Here is a 13,773-nt window from a genome sequence, read left to right on the forward strand (position 1 = left end):
TCCAAAATTCCATATTGTTTACAGAATAGGATTGCCTATTGCATTACAGCTTCTTGGGCTTATGAAATCACTCTGATTTTTCCAAGAAAGCAAGTGCTTTGCCTAAGTATTGTATGTTGGCATCTAATCATCAGAAAACAGGGAAAAATACTTCAATAAGACAGACTTGTTATAGTCTTGTTACAGCAAATCCAATAGACGAATTAGTGAATGACATTTGTTTATATGTTCTATAGATTCATATAGGACTAAACATAATTATTCTGATTTTATTAAAAAGTTATTCAACATAGTTTCTTGTTCACAGCTCATGTTAAAGAGAGTGAAAAGCAGTTCCCTAAATTCACTTCCTTAATGTTGAATGATATACCAGTATACTGTTTATGTAGTTGCTTTTAACTTTTTTTTTTTTTTTAACTAATGGCATTCATGATGCAAAAGCTAATGCTGCTCTTCTAACTAAAGCACAAAGTTATTTCACTGACTGGCTTATTTCTACTGTTTTTGTAGTTGTTCTCTTAGCCAAAGAATAGTATTAAGGGAGTGGCTTATAAAGTGTTGTGGAGGATTGAAGTTACTCATCTACCTAGACATGCTTGAGCAGGGGGGTTCAGTTGAACCTCATGCAGTTCAACAAATTCAAGTACAACATCTTGCACTTGGGTCATGGCAACCCACAGTATCAATGCAAGCTGGGGGATATAAGGATAGAGTACAGTGGACATATTGGGTCTATTGACAAAGAGAGCTGAGGCTGTTCAGCCTAGAGAAGAGAAGGCTCTAGGATGACCTGAGAGCGGCCTTTCTGTGTCTAAAGTGGGGCTGTAAGAAAGAGGAGGATAGACTCTATAGGACATTTTTTGCTAGGACGAGGTGAAATGATTTCAAACTGAAAGAGGGGAGATTTAGATTGGATATAAGGAAGAAGTCTTTTACAGGTAGTGAGGCACTGGAACAGGTTTCCCAGATAAGTGGTAGATGCCCAGTCCTTGAAGACACTCAGGGTCAGCCTGGGTGGGACTCTGAGCAACCTGATCTAGCTGCAGATATCCCTGTTCATTGCAGGGGGACCAGTTGGCCTTTAGATCCATTCCAACTCAAATGATTTTATGATTCTATGATGATTTTGATGCTCAGAGTTTCAGTATCACAGATCATATTTTCATTCCTAGTAGTTTTCTAATTAAACTTAAGCAATTTTTGTAGAGTCATCTAGGTTGGAAAAGACCTTCAAGATCTAGTCTGACCATCAGCCTGGCCTACCAAGCCCACCACTAAACTACATCCCTAAGCACCACATCCGCACTTCTCTTAAATACCTCTGTGAGGGAAACTCTACACTTCCTTTGACAGACTATTAGGGTGTTAGACCACCCTTGCCCTGAAGAAATTCTTCCTAATATCCAAGCTAAACCTCCTATGGCATAACTTTCCTTGAGTCCTATTACTGTTCACCACAGAGAAGATACCAACACCCTCCTCACCAAAGCTTAATTTTAGGCAGTTGAAGAGAGCATTGAGATCTCCCTTCAGCCTCCTGACTAAGCAACCCAAGTTTCCTCAGTCACTCCTCTTGTTTTCTAGCCCCATCACCATCATTGTACTTGCTTATGTTGCAAATACAGGTACTGGGAGATAGCTTTCTGCTGGTATAGCAGATTTTTTACTTTACATGAATGTGCTAACCACTGATTTTTTTTCTTCCATGCATTCATTCATTTCTGTTGGTAAAGCATTTTTGCTTAGTACCCTCTGTCTCTACTGATACTTCCCATTTAAGACATTTTTCCTAGTCTGTTTTTTTCCTTCTCCAGAGCCAAAGGAATTATTTTCTGCAGACCACCCTAACCCTCGATAAAGCCTTACTGTTTCGTTTAAAATAAAATACCACCATGTGTGTCCCACAGTGTATACTTAGTGTTAAGAACTGCAGTCATAGTATCATGTAACTAATCCTCCAAGTCTTCCTTTCTCTCTTAGATGCTGTCTTCTATTGCATTTGATCTGAATGGTTCCGTTGATACCCTTACTAGGCCAGTACACCTCTGCTAAGGCTTTACATCTGACTGAATTTCAGTATAATCCATTTCAATTGTCAGTGTCTGCTGAACACCTATTTTATATGAATGTATCCGTAAACTAGAATGAGAAAAAGTCTATTATATGCCTGTATTTTCCTTTCACTTTATAGCTAAAGAATGCACAAAAAAGTGAGTGAAGGAGGAGATAAAAGTCTTCCAGGAGGTTCAGTAATGATTGGTAACAGTTTTATACTATTTCTGAGTACTGAATACGTTTGATGAATGCAAGAATTATATGTGATCAAGCACATCCACGTAAAAGCTAGTAACAGACAACAAGATTTGGGATGAGATTCTAGGTATTGAGATACTACTGAGTTTCACTGTGGTAGAGATAAGGAGAAGGCAGAAATGGCAGGGAGTGAGAAATCCTACAGTTCTTCCTACAAGAAAGTTAAAACGCTCTTTGTAATGATGGACTGTTTAAAACTTGACATGTTATGTTTGTTGGTTTGCACAAGTAATACCTGAGTTTATTACTAAGGTAATGTAAGAATGAAAGGCATTCTTTCTTGGCAGTGTTTTTGATGATGTTTGATAAATTTGATCTCCAACTTCCACTTTGCGCAAATTCTGGTGATCACTGCTTGAAAAATGGCAAGATGCCAAGATCCAAGTGCAGATTTACCTGGGGGCTTATTTGGTTTCTTGCTCCTTAGCCACTTCTGTTTATGCTGCACACACAATCCAGATGCATAGTTTGGAGGGGTTGTACAACTGTCCACAATTGCGTATGAGCTCTCTCCATTTCAGTTCAGGTCTTCACCTATTTGTCCACCTCCTGTGATGACAAGTATTTGTATGCATTTGATTGTCATAAAGTGGGCATTCTTTTGAAACTTACAGAGTTAGGAAGTAACCACTTTTCTTATATTTGAAGAATTGGAAATAATGAGGCTATAAGGACATGTTTGGATTTTCTACTACCAGCCCTGACAAAGAAAATCCACAGTTTTGAGATTTAAATACCAGCTACATTTTGTGTTGAGTCTGTGGTTAAAGTCTACGTTATGATGACTGTTTCTGGAGTCGACAGAGGATGCTGTGGCCAGCATAAAGTAACTTCCTTATTTTGAAATCCATTCTTAATCACCCATGAAATTAACTATTGGAGTCTGCCTTCGAGTTGGCACAGTCTAATAGTAGGGGTTTTAAAAATATTTAACAACATATTTGGAAACAGAACTTTTCTGTTCCTTATTTATATGTTTTTGAACATTGGCTCTTGCATGAGAAAAGTGGTGTATGCTTTACTGAATACTGAATTTAGAAATCTTGTGGTTTCTGTTGGCACTACAAGGGAGCAGCTAGTCTAAGTCTCTGGTACTTGGCGAGAGCGTTTTTCTGTTTTAATTATTAGACGCATGAATAGAGAGCCAACTGAGTTCAGCTATTGTGTTTATTGCCTTTTTTATTCACCATAAAAGAGCAATAATTTTTCTGAATTACTATCTTTAACACAATCTGCAACTCAAAATCAGAAGAAAGCTGAAATATTCTTAGTTCTTTGTTCTTACAGGGTGCAAGAAACTGCAGAAAAAATCTATTGAGAGATGTTGAAGTGTAATATTCTGGATTTATAACCCAGTTAAATGTTACAGTTCAAGTCAACTCAACAGTTCATTAGGAATGCCTATAGTAATTGTGTCTTCTGAAAGTACTTGTTAGGATACCCCAGCTTGTTGCTCTGGTTATTGGGACAGACTTTTAATACAAGATGCATCTCATATAAAATGCATCTCTATGATGGAGTGCAAACAGCAATGATCAACAGAAGGGCAACTGATATCGTCTACCTGGACTTCTGGCTTTTGACATGGTCCCATACCACATCCTTATCTCTGAGTAGGAGAGATGGATTTGAAGACTGAACCTTTTGGTGGACAAATAACTGGTTGGATGGTAACAGGTGGAGTGCTGTAGTCCATGGCTCTGTGTCCAGGTGGAGGCCCAGGGGTCCATCTTAGACCAGTGCTTTTCAACATCTTTATCAATGACACAGATGCTGGGATTGAGTGCACCGTCAGCATGTTTGCTGACAATGCCAAAACTGAGTGATGCAGTTGATAGGACAGAAGGAAGGTGTGCCATCCAAAGGGACCTGTACAAGTTTGAGAAGTGCTCCCACATAAACCTAATGAGGTTCAACAAGACCAAGTGCAGTGTGCTGCCAGATATGTGTACAGACTCACTGAGTGCCACCCTGTGAATCACTTCGGGGATTGCTGGGGACTAGAGTCTTGACATGAGCCAGCAGTGCGTACTTGTGGCCTTGAGGGCCAGTGGTGTCCTGGGCTGCATCAAAAGAGAGGTGGCCAGCAGGGTGATTGTCTTCTTCTGCTCAGCCCTTCTGCGGCCCCATCTGCAGTATAGTGTCCAGGCTTGGGGCCCCCAGCATAAGATGTGGCTGATGCCCTCTACCTGCAGACTTTAAAGGCAAGGCTGGATAAGTGCCTGAGCAACCTGATCTAGCTGTGATGTCCCTGTTCATTTCAGGGGAGATGGAGTAGATGGCCTTCAGAGATCCCTTCCAACTCTAATGATTCTATGATAAAAAGGATGTGGAGCTGCTGCAGAGGGTCCAGAGGAGGGTTATGAAGATGATCAGAGCTTGATTGGAAAGGCAGCTTGTTAATGAACTAGAGTCTTCAGGGGAAAACTGTCATATGTGAAAGCACAGCTAGGGTATCATGAATGAGTGTGTCTCAATGTTTGAAGAAACTACTCTGTTAGAATAGGCTGAAAATGCTCCAATAATTTGTTACGGTTGTCTTAAAGGAGAAAGGAAGTAATTTCAGACAAATTAATTTCTACATTTCTCAGCAAATACTGGCTTTCCTGAATCTGTATTTTCTATGAAAGGTTGTGTAAATGGAAAATATTTGGCCAGATCTAATAAGGCATTTGAAAATTATATCCTAAACATTATTAGCTGAATGGAGTATTTCAAATGATTGCTAAAATTTTAGAATTAAATTACTATCTTCCTATCTTCTAAGAATTTCTTGAAACTTGTCTTTCAGTGGAATGGTTTTTCCTTAAATAAAATACTAGCTTTTCAGTTTTGCATTGTTTTTCTGTTACATTTTACTTAAGACATTTTTAGATGCCTGATTAGATTTTTTTTTAATAGAGAAGGAAAAAAAAATCTGCTATTTTTGTCTGTGGGTGTTTTGCAATTAAATTCTGGGTTTACTGACATTTTTAGAAGAATTCCAGTGCTTTTGAATGGCTTTGTACATACTAGTAATAGCTTCTTCAAAGTTTTAATATTTCATAGCACTTAATGGAAAAAAAGACACACAAGTAATATGATAATGCTTTACTTGCCAGTTTATGAAGCCAGAGTTGTTTTATAATAGTTGTAACAGCTGGGCAAAATTATGAAGCTTTGATCTATTGCCAAATAACGTGTCAAATTACCATCTGTACAGCAATGCTTGTAACATACATTGTACAGTAGTATAGTGCATATCATAAAAATCAAATATGAACAAGTGTTTTGAACTTCCAAGAAGTTGTACATATATTTTTAAATCACATTAATGTAAGACTGGTTAATAGTCATCCATATGGTCAAAGGTATATGGCTTACTTTTATATATGATGTTGATCTAAATCATGGTTTTTACCCTTTAGTAGAAAGGGAAATATATAAGCAGCAAAATCTGATAACAACTGAAGAGAGAAATTTGAAAATTTTAGGACTGAGAGAGACTGTTGCTTTTGGCCAGTGAGGTCTATGTTAATTAAGAAATTTGTTTAAAATTTCAGTTGTTTTTCGTATCATGGTATTTTTCAGAAAGTATTACAGTTACTGACAGATCTATCCCAAGCTAATTCTTATCTATAGACTAAAATAAATTTCAATGTAATAGCGTGCTACCTCTTGTTTTAATTTCTGAATACTATTGAATATACCTTTATAAAGAGAAGAAAAGGTAAAAATATTTTTTACCTAGCCCTGAATCAGGAAGATTAGAAATTTACATCCCTAGGTTTCTAAGAAACCTTGCTATTCTAAAAAAATCGATGTCTATATTTGGAGAATAGTACATGTTGCAGTCATAAAATAAAAAAACAAAATCATGAGTAAATCACTGAAGAAAATTCCACTGCTTTTAGAGCTTTTCTTTATAACTTTTCTTCTTTGGTTTGGAGTATTATTGTTTCTGCTGAAACCTTTTGTACTAAAAGGCTAACAGAAAACTTGTATGTATCAGTTAAGTAAGCGTTGTAGTCAATTTTGTAGGTCTTCTACAACTATTTAGCAACTAGTTAATTTTCCTGGAATGTTTTAATTTTTTCCTGGTTGCACTAAAAACCTTTGGGGAGGATCTGGAGAGGGATACCAGGTAGTTTCTGCTCAAGCAGAATTCTTTTGAGTGCTTTCTTTAATTTGCATTATATGTCCAGTGTCTTTTGTTCTACATTAACTGTAAGTATCTGGCTAATTGTGAATAACTTCATCCACTGGAACGTGGCAACAATTTAACGCCATGTATGATTTAAGACAGGAAATGAAGGACTGTCTTCCCAAATTTTCCTAAGGAAATGTTATTACCCAGACTAGAATTTGACTAGAATGAAAAGTATAAGTTGCTGTCTGTGCAAAAAGTTATATTTTTGGTTTGTTTGTTTGTTTGTTTTATCTGAAAGATGCCTTCAAATAAAAGGTGTGAATTGAGAATTGCTATTGATGACTTTTGAGATCCCAATGTTTGAGTTTCTTCACACTATCAGTAATTAAGGGGCAATGCTAGTTTCAAACAAAATTTACTACCTTATTGAAATGCTGCTGTTTCTCGCTGTGCTGTGTAGGGTTACTTTAAGATTTCTCTCAGTGTGACCTAGCTTGTATACTGTTATCTAACATGATGAAACTACTGATAAATTGACATAACAGCAAGCTGCATTGGTCTGTGTGTTTGACATTTTTATGTTATCTATACTGCTTTACCTTGGAGAAGAATGCTTCAGTCTGGTTTTGGTTGATATGTTTGTAACCTTTTATTCTGCTCTGAAGATTCTCTTCTTGAAATGTTATGATAAATGTGTTTCACAGTGTTCCAGCAACTATTCTGTTCTTAGATCTTGGCACTGGAGTTCATTTTTTTTTATGAAATCTGTTTCATTTCCATTTGTTCTACGTTAAATTTTCAGTATGCGTCAGGTAGCTTTTTCAAGTACAGAAAGGTCATGAATTGAAAAGGTTAATTTTTAAAAGAAAAAGAAGTTCAAAATGGTGGGAGTGTTTGCTTTTCAAATTAAAAATTGAAACAACTTGAACTCCCAGACTCTTCTCACATCTCCCTTGGAAACTCCCTCTTTACTGTAACTCTGTGGTCTTGATGATATTCACAGAGAAGCTGATTTACTGAATAAAGAAGTTCTTTAAGTTTTGAGTTTTGGAACATTACCAGTGTGTCTGAACCCAGGTTTCAAATTTTACTGGCATTTTGTTGGCAAACCAATTTTTTGGAGTCCTTTCTTATTTGGGTATGTTTCCTGACACCTTTGGCTGTATGGTACTGTGTTTTAAAATTCTCTTTTTCATTTTTTTTTTAAGAGAAAAAGCCTATAAACATATATGGAGGATTAATTATAAAATATCTGGTATAAAAATAGAGAAGCGAGAAAATTAGCAGCTGAAAAATGCAGTGAGCAGAAAAAAATGAACATTTAATGGTAGTTTTACCCTGTCTGTTCAACAAGCTTGATTTCACGAGCAAAGCATGTACATTCTGAGGCTGTAATATGGTAATTTAAATCAAGCATAAATACATATTTGGTAAGGAAGAGGTAGTTTGGTCTTTCCTTCTACCCACTGGCTTTTTTACTCTTACTTCCCTTTTGCCAACAGCAGTATTCATTTATGATGAGCCAGATTAGAGCACTGATCCAGCTGAAAAAAACTCACGACTTAAATGCTCTGCTAACAGTCTTGCTATATACTGCAGTTTTGTTTAAACTGTACTACTCTCCAAAACTATAGTATATGTAAGTTGCCAATGTCATTCATAGTATCAATAGATTATTTCTTGCTAAAAATATCAAGACTAATACAGAACAATTTATTTTATTTTATTTTTTAGTATTTATTTCTAGAAAGTTCAAGAAACTAGCATTTCAGTGTTCCAGTACTTTTTTAGTTTTCCACAAGTCTAGGATATTGTGATTATGTTTTTTCTCTGGAATATAGGATATTAATATATCTAAAGACTTCAAAGAGAATTTGATACTAAATGGTCCTTTCTGTACTAACATTGCTACAGGGAAATCCACTATAACGTGAAAAAAGCTACGAATTTTTGCAATAGAACAGAAGAGTGCATTCATGTCATAGTGTATTCTGGCACATATTTTGCCGGCTGGATATAGGCAAAGTTATAACTGCACAGAGCAGTATGTTTCCTATCATTTAAATAAGCGTCATGAGGATTAACAGTTTAGGTGTTCTTCTACCTGTCCCAACTGTGTGAGTCAGTCTATTTGGGGACTCTGTATTGCACCTGGTCATGTATAAAATGCTGCATGCAAAGTGGAAGATGGATAAAGTTAGGTGTTAATTAAGGTTAGTAAGAGAGTATGAAAATTGCTTTAATCTAGGACCATGTATAGGATAGGGAATTCCAGTGAACAGCTTTTGGGGTAATTGCTAATTCTGTAATTAGTAGCAAGTAGCTAGTTGCTGAGTAATCTCAACTGCAATTTAAGGACAGATACAAACACCAAGGTTACCAGGTTTCTGTAGATTTTGCTGGAATCAAATAATCATCCAGGATGGAAGGGATCTGTGGTCTCTAATTCACTCCTTTACTTTTAATCAAGCTCAGCAATGAATTCCGACCAGCTAGACCAGAGTCCAGACAGTCTTGAAAACTCCATGTACAGAGGTACATGAAGGTATTCCACAACCTCTCTGGGCATCCTATTCCAATGCTATTCCAATGCATAGTTATCCTCATAGCTGATGCTGAGCATCATTTGAAAACTTGATTGAAACACATCATTTTCTCTCTCAAGTCATTAGTAAATATACTGAGATAATTAACAGGATGTATCTCAGGATAAACTCCTGACTGCAGCTGTGATCAGCTTACAGTAGAATGCAGGGCATTAACCACTGCTTTTCAATCTCAGAATCCAGGGGGCTTTATTTGCTCATCTGGTAGCACATACATCTAGGCCATGGTGGAACTGGAATACAAGTTGGTTGCAACATTTGCCCCGTTCTACTCTGAGACTTCCCTTTATCTATATGACTGTGAGGATAGAAGGCAACCTTGATGTGTCTGACATCAGCCATCTCTCTCAGATGCATCCCATCAGCTTTCATGGACTTGAATTAGTCAAGGTTTCTCAAGAGATTTATGAAATCAGTCTATTATTACTGCTTGTATTTCCTCTTCTTCTCAAACATATGCATAAAGGCCTGGGAGATCACTTCACTTGGTGAAGACCAAGTCATAGAATGCACTGAGTAACTCAGCTTTATCTCTGTGTCCAAGTCAGCTGTGAGACCTCATTTTTCTTGTTTATTCTAACAGTGTAGCAATAGAAGTTCTTGTTACCCGATTTCTTGCCAATTTCTAATTCTAGTTGAGTTATTTCTGAAAATAATAATAATAAGTTTAATTCTTGGCTTTCTTAGCATCATCCTTGCTTGTATGGACAGTATTTCTGCATTTCTCCTATGTAGCCTGTCCTTGCTTCCATCTGCTGTGTATGTTCTTGCACTCGTGAATTTTTGATTTAGCCAAATCAGGCACCCTGTTCATCTAACCTTTTTCCTAAGTATTATGATGAGCTGTTGTGTTGGCAGAAGAGGTTCTTTATAGACCAGGCTTGCTGAGCTCCTATGTCCTTTAGAGCTGCCTCTCATTAAGATTCCACCTACCATTGGAAACAGAACTTTCTTCTTGTGAAATCTAGGATTTGTACTGTCACTGACTTTTGTTATTCCTGTCAGAATCTTGAACAGCTTTGTATCATAGTTGCTGCGGCCAAGACTGCTGCAGATTTTCACTTCCACGACTCACTCTCCCTTGTTTGTAGGAGACCAAGGAGTAAATAATTTAACATATGGATGTCCAGGGTTTACTATCCTGTGGGGCTATACTGCTGGCTACTAAGAGCCACATGCAATCTGTGGGCTGCAGACTGGACACACCTGACCTAACATTTGTGTTAAGAGCTTGCCTCTGGCACTACAAAGAAGTCACCTGAGTTGCTTGCATCCCCCTTTGTTTCCTTTCTAACAGATATCAAGGAGATTAGAGTCTCCCACAGGAATCAGGGTCTGTCATCTGCAGATGTTCTCAAGCTGCTCAAAAGGAGTTTTTCTCTTTCATCCTTTTGGTCTGTAACGAATTCCCTCCCACTGTGATGTCATTCTTGCTGGCTTCTGCTCTGATGGTAGCCCACCAGCCCTTAATCTTTCTGCTGCCTACTTTGCAGATGAAATGCATATATTTGAGCTGTTCCTTCATGTTTTCATGTTCTCTTGAAAACAGGCTTCCAGGTAGGGAAGAGGGACCCAGATCAGGGCTGCCACTAAGGAAGTCTACGGTGTGGACTTGAGAGATCTGTTATGCTTGGCCAGCATGCCCTCTGGCAGGCCATTTCAGCACACACAGCCTGGAATCAAACACAGCACCATGCAATTGAGTGCTACAGAGAGGAAATGGAGAGCAATGGAGAGTTAAGGAAAAATACTAGTGGGCATCAACACTACTTGTTTTCAGACTGGATGTAATGAACAGAAACAGTGGATATAAAGTAGTAATGCAAATGTTCAGGCCACCTTTTAGTCCAGAGTAGTACAAGGAACTTATCAAAAGATATGTTATTTTTCTTTCAACTAAACATTGAAAATTTTCATGTTATTTTATAATTTCCTGTGTAAACAGTAGTTACAAACAAGCTATTTGAGAGCTAGATTTTCAGAAACTTGGATTGAAGGGAGAAATCTGTTCATAACTCACCCACTTGTGCCCAGGTATTTTAACATCTGGAATGTAATGCTGCCTGTTGTAATACCTCTGCAATACTGTAACACAGCAGGATGCATTAATGAGAGTTTCAACCTTAAACCCACAACATCAATGAAATTTATAGTTGTCAGGCCGCTAACATAATACAAACATAGTTTTTGTGGTTTCAATTCCCATATAACATACACGTCAGAAGAAAAGTCATTGTGTTGATTGGTCATAAAGACAGATTCATTCTCAGACTTGAAATTTCTCTAAAATAATTAGGTATTGTTTATTGCTCTTGAGAGCTCTCATAGTATGTGCTACAGGGTGTATAAAAATTATGATAGAATCTCTCTTAATATTTCAACTGTTTTAATATTCTTACATACTAAAAGAGCTTTACTCACAGTTTGGAAAACCCCACAAAAATGGTCAGGGCAGAGAAGAAAAATCTACATACAATTCAGATGTCTTCATCTGTGGTCATATATGTGCCGTCTGATATTTTTCCTGATGGGTAAATTTGTTTTCAGATGTTCCATGTTTTCCCTCTCTTGTATTTCAGTGTGGTCTTTTGACTTAATTTATAGAGCAATTTTGTTAGAGAACAGAATAAAGAACAGAGAATTTCATGAAGGCAAAAATTTGGGAGAAAATCGTGGTGAACATTGTGATTAAGTTACTCTGCAGAAAAATGAAATGGTTACGTCTGCAACTGATTAAGTTGAAAGAAAAGAGGGGAAGTCGAAATGCATAAAAGTGCACGTACAGTTACTCTTTCTGGAAAGGAAAATACAAGTTGTTTCTCTCAGAGAAAAAAACAAAACAAAACAAAACAAAAAAACCTCCAAAGCTCTAGGGGAAGGTTGTGTTGTTTCTTTTCTCTTTTACTATCTTAAACTTCATGGTATTCCCAGAACAATCTCAGGAAATAGTAAAAATAAATCTCTTTCTTGCTGTATCAGTCTGGGTATTAACGACTTCCCCATGTTGTGCCCATCTTGAAGAATATCTTCACGATCCTTAAAAGTACTAACTCAGTCTCTGTGTTTAATAAGTTGTTACCTGCTGCCAAACCTCTAATAGCAACATTCATTCATTCTGTTGATCATATCTCTGTTCTAAAGCCTGTGTTTTGGATTCATACTTACTTCTTTTCCTGCTTTGATTATTTTCCTCCATTCGTGGCAGCAAATTACTTTTTTTTTCCTATTTATAAACAAGTATGAATGGAGAAGAAACAGAAGTCAGTGTATTTTGACGAAGCCTGTAATCTCTTCTTAACTCAGCTTCCAAGTTTAAATTAGATTTTCTTGTTGAAAAACAATGAACTTGGTGTTGTAACTGAAATCATGCTGTTCCCAGATGACAGTGCTGAAGCCACATGGGCATAAAGAGCTGCCTAGGATTTTCTGCTCGATCCCAGAATGAATGGAGGTGTAGATAAGTGATCATAGTCTTGACAAATAATTCTTAGTGTTCCAAAGATATGAATTGTCAAACTGTAACTCATGTAAGATGGAAAGAGATTGTCAAAGAGTTCTGGCTATTGCTATTGACAGAATCTCACTGATTCTGTGATGCTATAGAAAAATTTTGCTGGGTCTGTCAAGGCTTCTGTTAGTTTTGGTTCAAAAATATTTCTTATTAGTAACAACATTTATAATTCAGACATTATTTGAGCCTTCAAGTAACATACCATTTTGATCATTGTGAAAGCAAGTCAACCCTTTGAAAGCTATTCCGAATCTTCTTCCTTTTGACATTGCCCCTCAAGTTACTTTTCAAACTGCAGTGTGGGAAAAATGGCTGGTTCCTTAGCATGATATCTGCCAAAATGTTTGTGTCTCTTGAGCAGTGAGGCCATACTTGTGCTTGGATCTGGTTCCTTCCACTCAGTGATGCTTGATTTCAGAACTTTAAGCACTTTTCATATGTATCTGAAATTCAGAGAAAATAGTTTTGCAGGATTGGACTGCACTTATCTCCAAGAAAAGACCACTTTTGTATGAATGAACAACATGATATTTGTGTCAATATTAGAAGTAGGTTTTTAGGCAATTAATCTCTCTCTGAGTTTGCCTTGCTGGCACCATCTTGAATATCTGTATTATCTGTTGAATAACTCTTCCCAAAAATGTGAAATGAAGAAGGATCATAGTACAGTTCAGATCTGTTTTAGAGCAGCTTGAACAAAGTTCTCACAGTAGAGTTTTTTTTCTTCTTTTTTAAGTCTAGCATTGACTCATTTGGTGGTGTTAAAGTGTACTTTCTACTTATCCCCAGAGGAAAGTTAGTATTCTTTTAAGTGAAACTATTTTAAAAGCAGAACACAAGCCTAAAATAAGCCAGTGTTCTCTAGAGCTCTCAGAAGGTGTAGATTTATTTACTGTAGTTAAATCATAATTAGTTCTCAGGGGATAGTGTATCTTTTAAACTGCTTTATTGCCACCATATTGGTTTTCTAAATAATCAGAAACTGCTGCTGTTATATTCTGTAGTATGAAAAAAAAATTGCTCTAAGTAGAAACAAATGTCTAGAATTGCTAGTTGTCACTTACAGAAGATAGCAACAACAACAAAAAAAAAACAATTCAAGAAAATGTGAAGAAAAGCAAAACGTGTGTTATCGGAAGGCACCTTGAATGAACTATGGTTATGATTTTTTCCAGTGTAATAGATACAGTAATGTTTTACATGATAATTTTTCA

The 13,773-nt window shown here is 36.8% G+C and overlaps 1 protein-coding gene across 1 annotated transcript in view; it reads left to right on the forward strand.

The window, feature by feature from the left end:
* Positions 1–13,773, forward strand: part of HLCS (holocarboxylase synthetase) — a 109,194-nt gene that overhangs the window by 85,139 nt on the left and 10,282 nt on the right. The gene's annotated exons all lie outside the window — the stretch shown is intronic.

The sequence above is a fragment of the Cyrtonyx montezumae genome, unplaced genomic scaffold, assembly GCF_038088225.1.
Source record: "Cyrtonyx montezumae isolate F1298 unplaced genomic scaffold, pur_monq_1.0 scaffold_3, whole genome shotgun sequence".
Taxonomy (NCBI): Eukaryota; Metazoa; Chordata; class Aves; order Galliformes; family Odontophoridae; genus Cyrtonyx; species Cyrtonyx montezumae.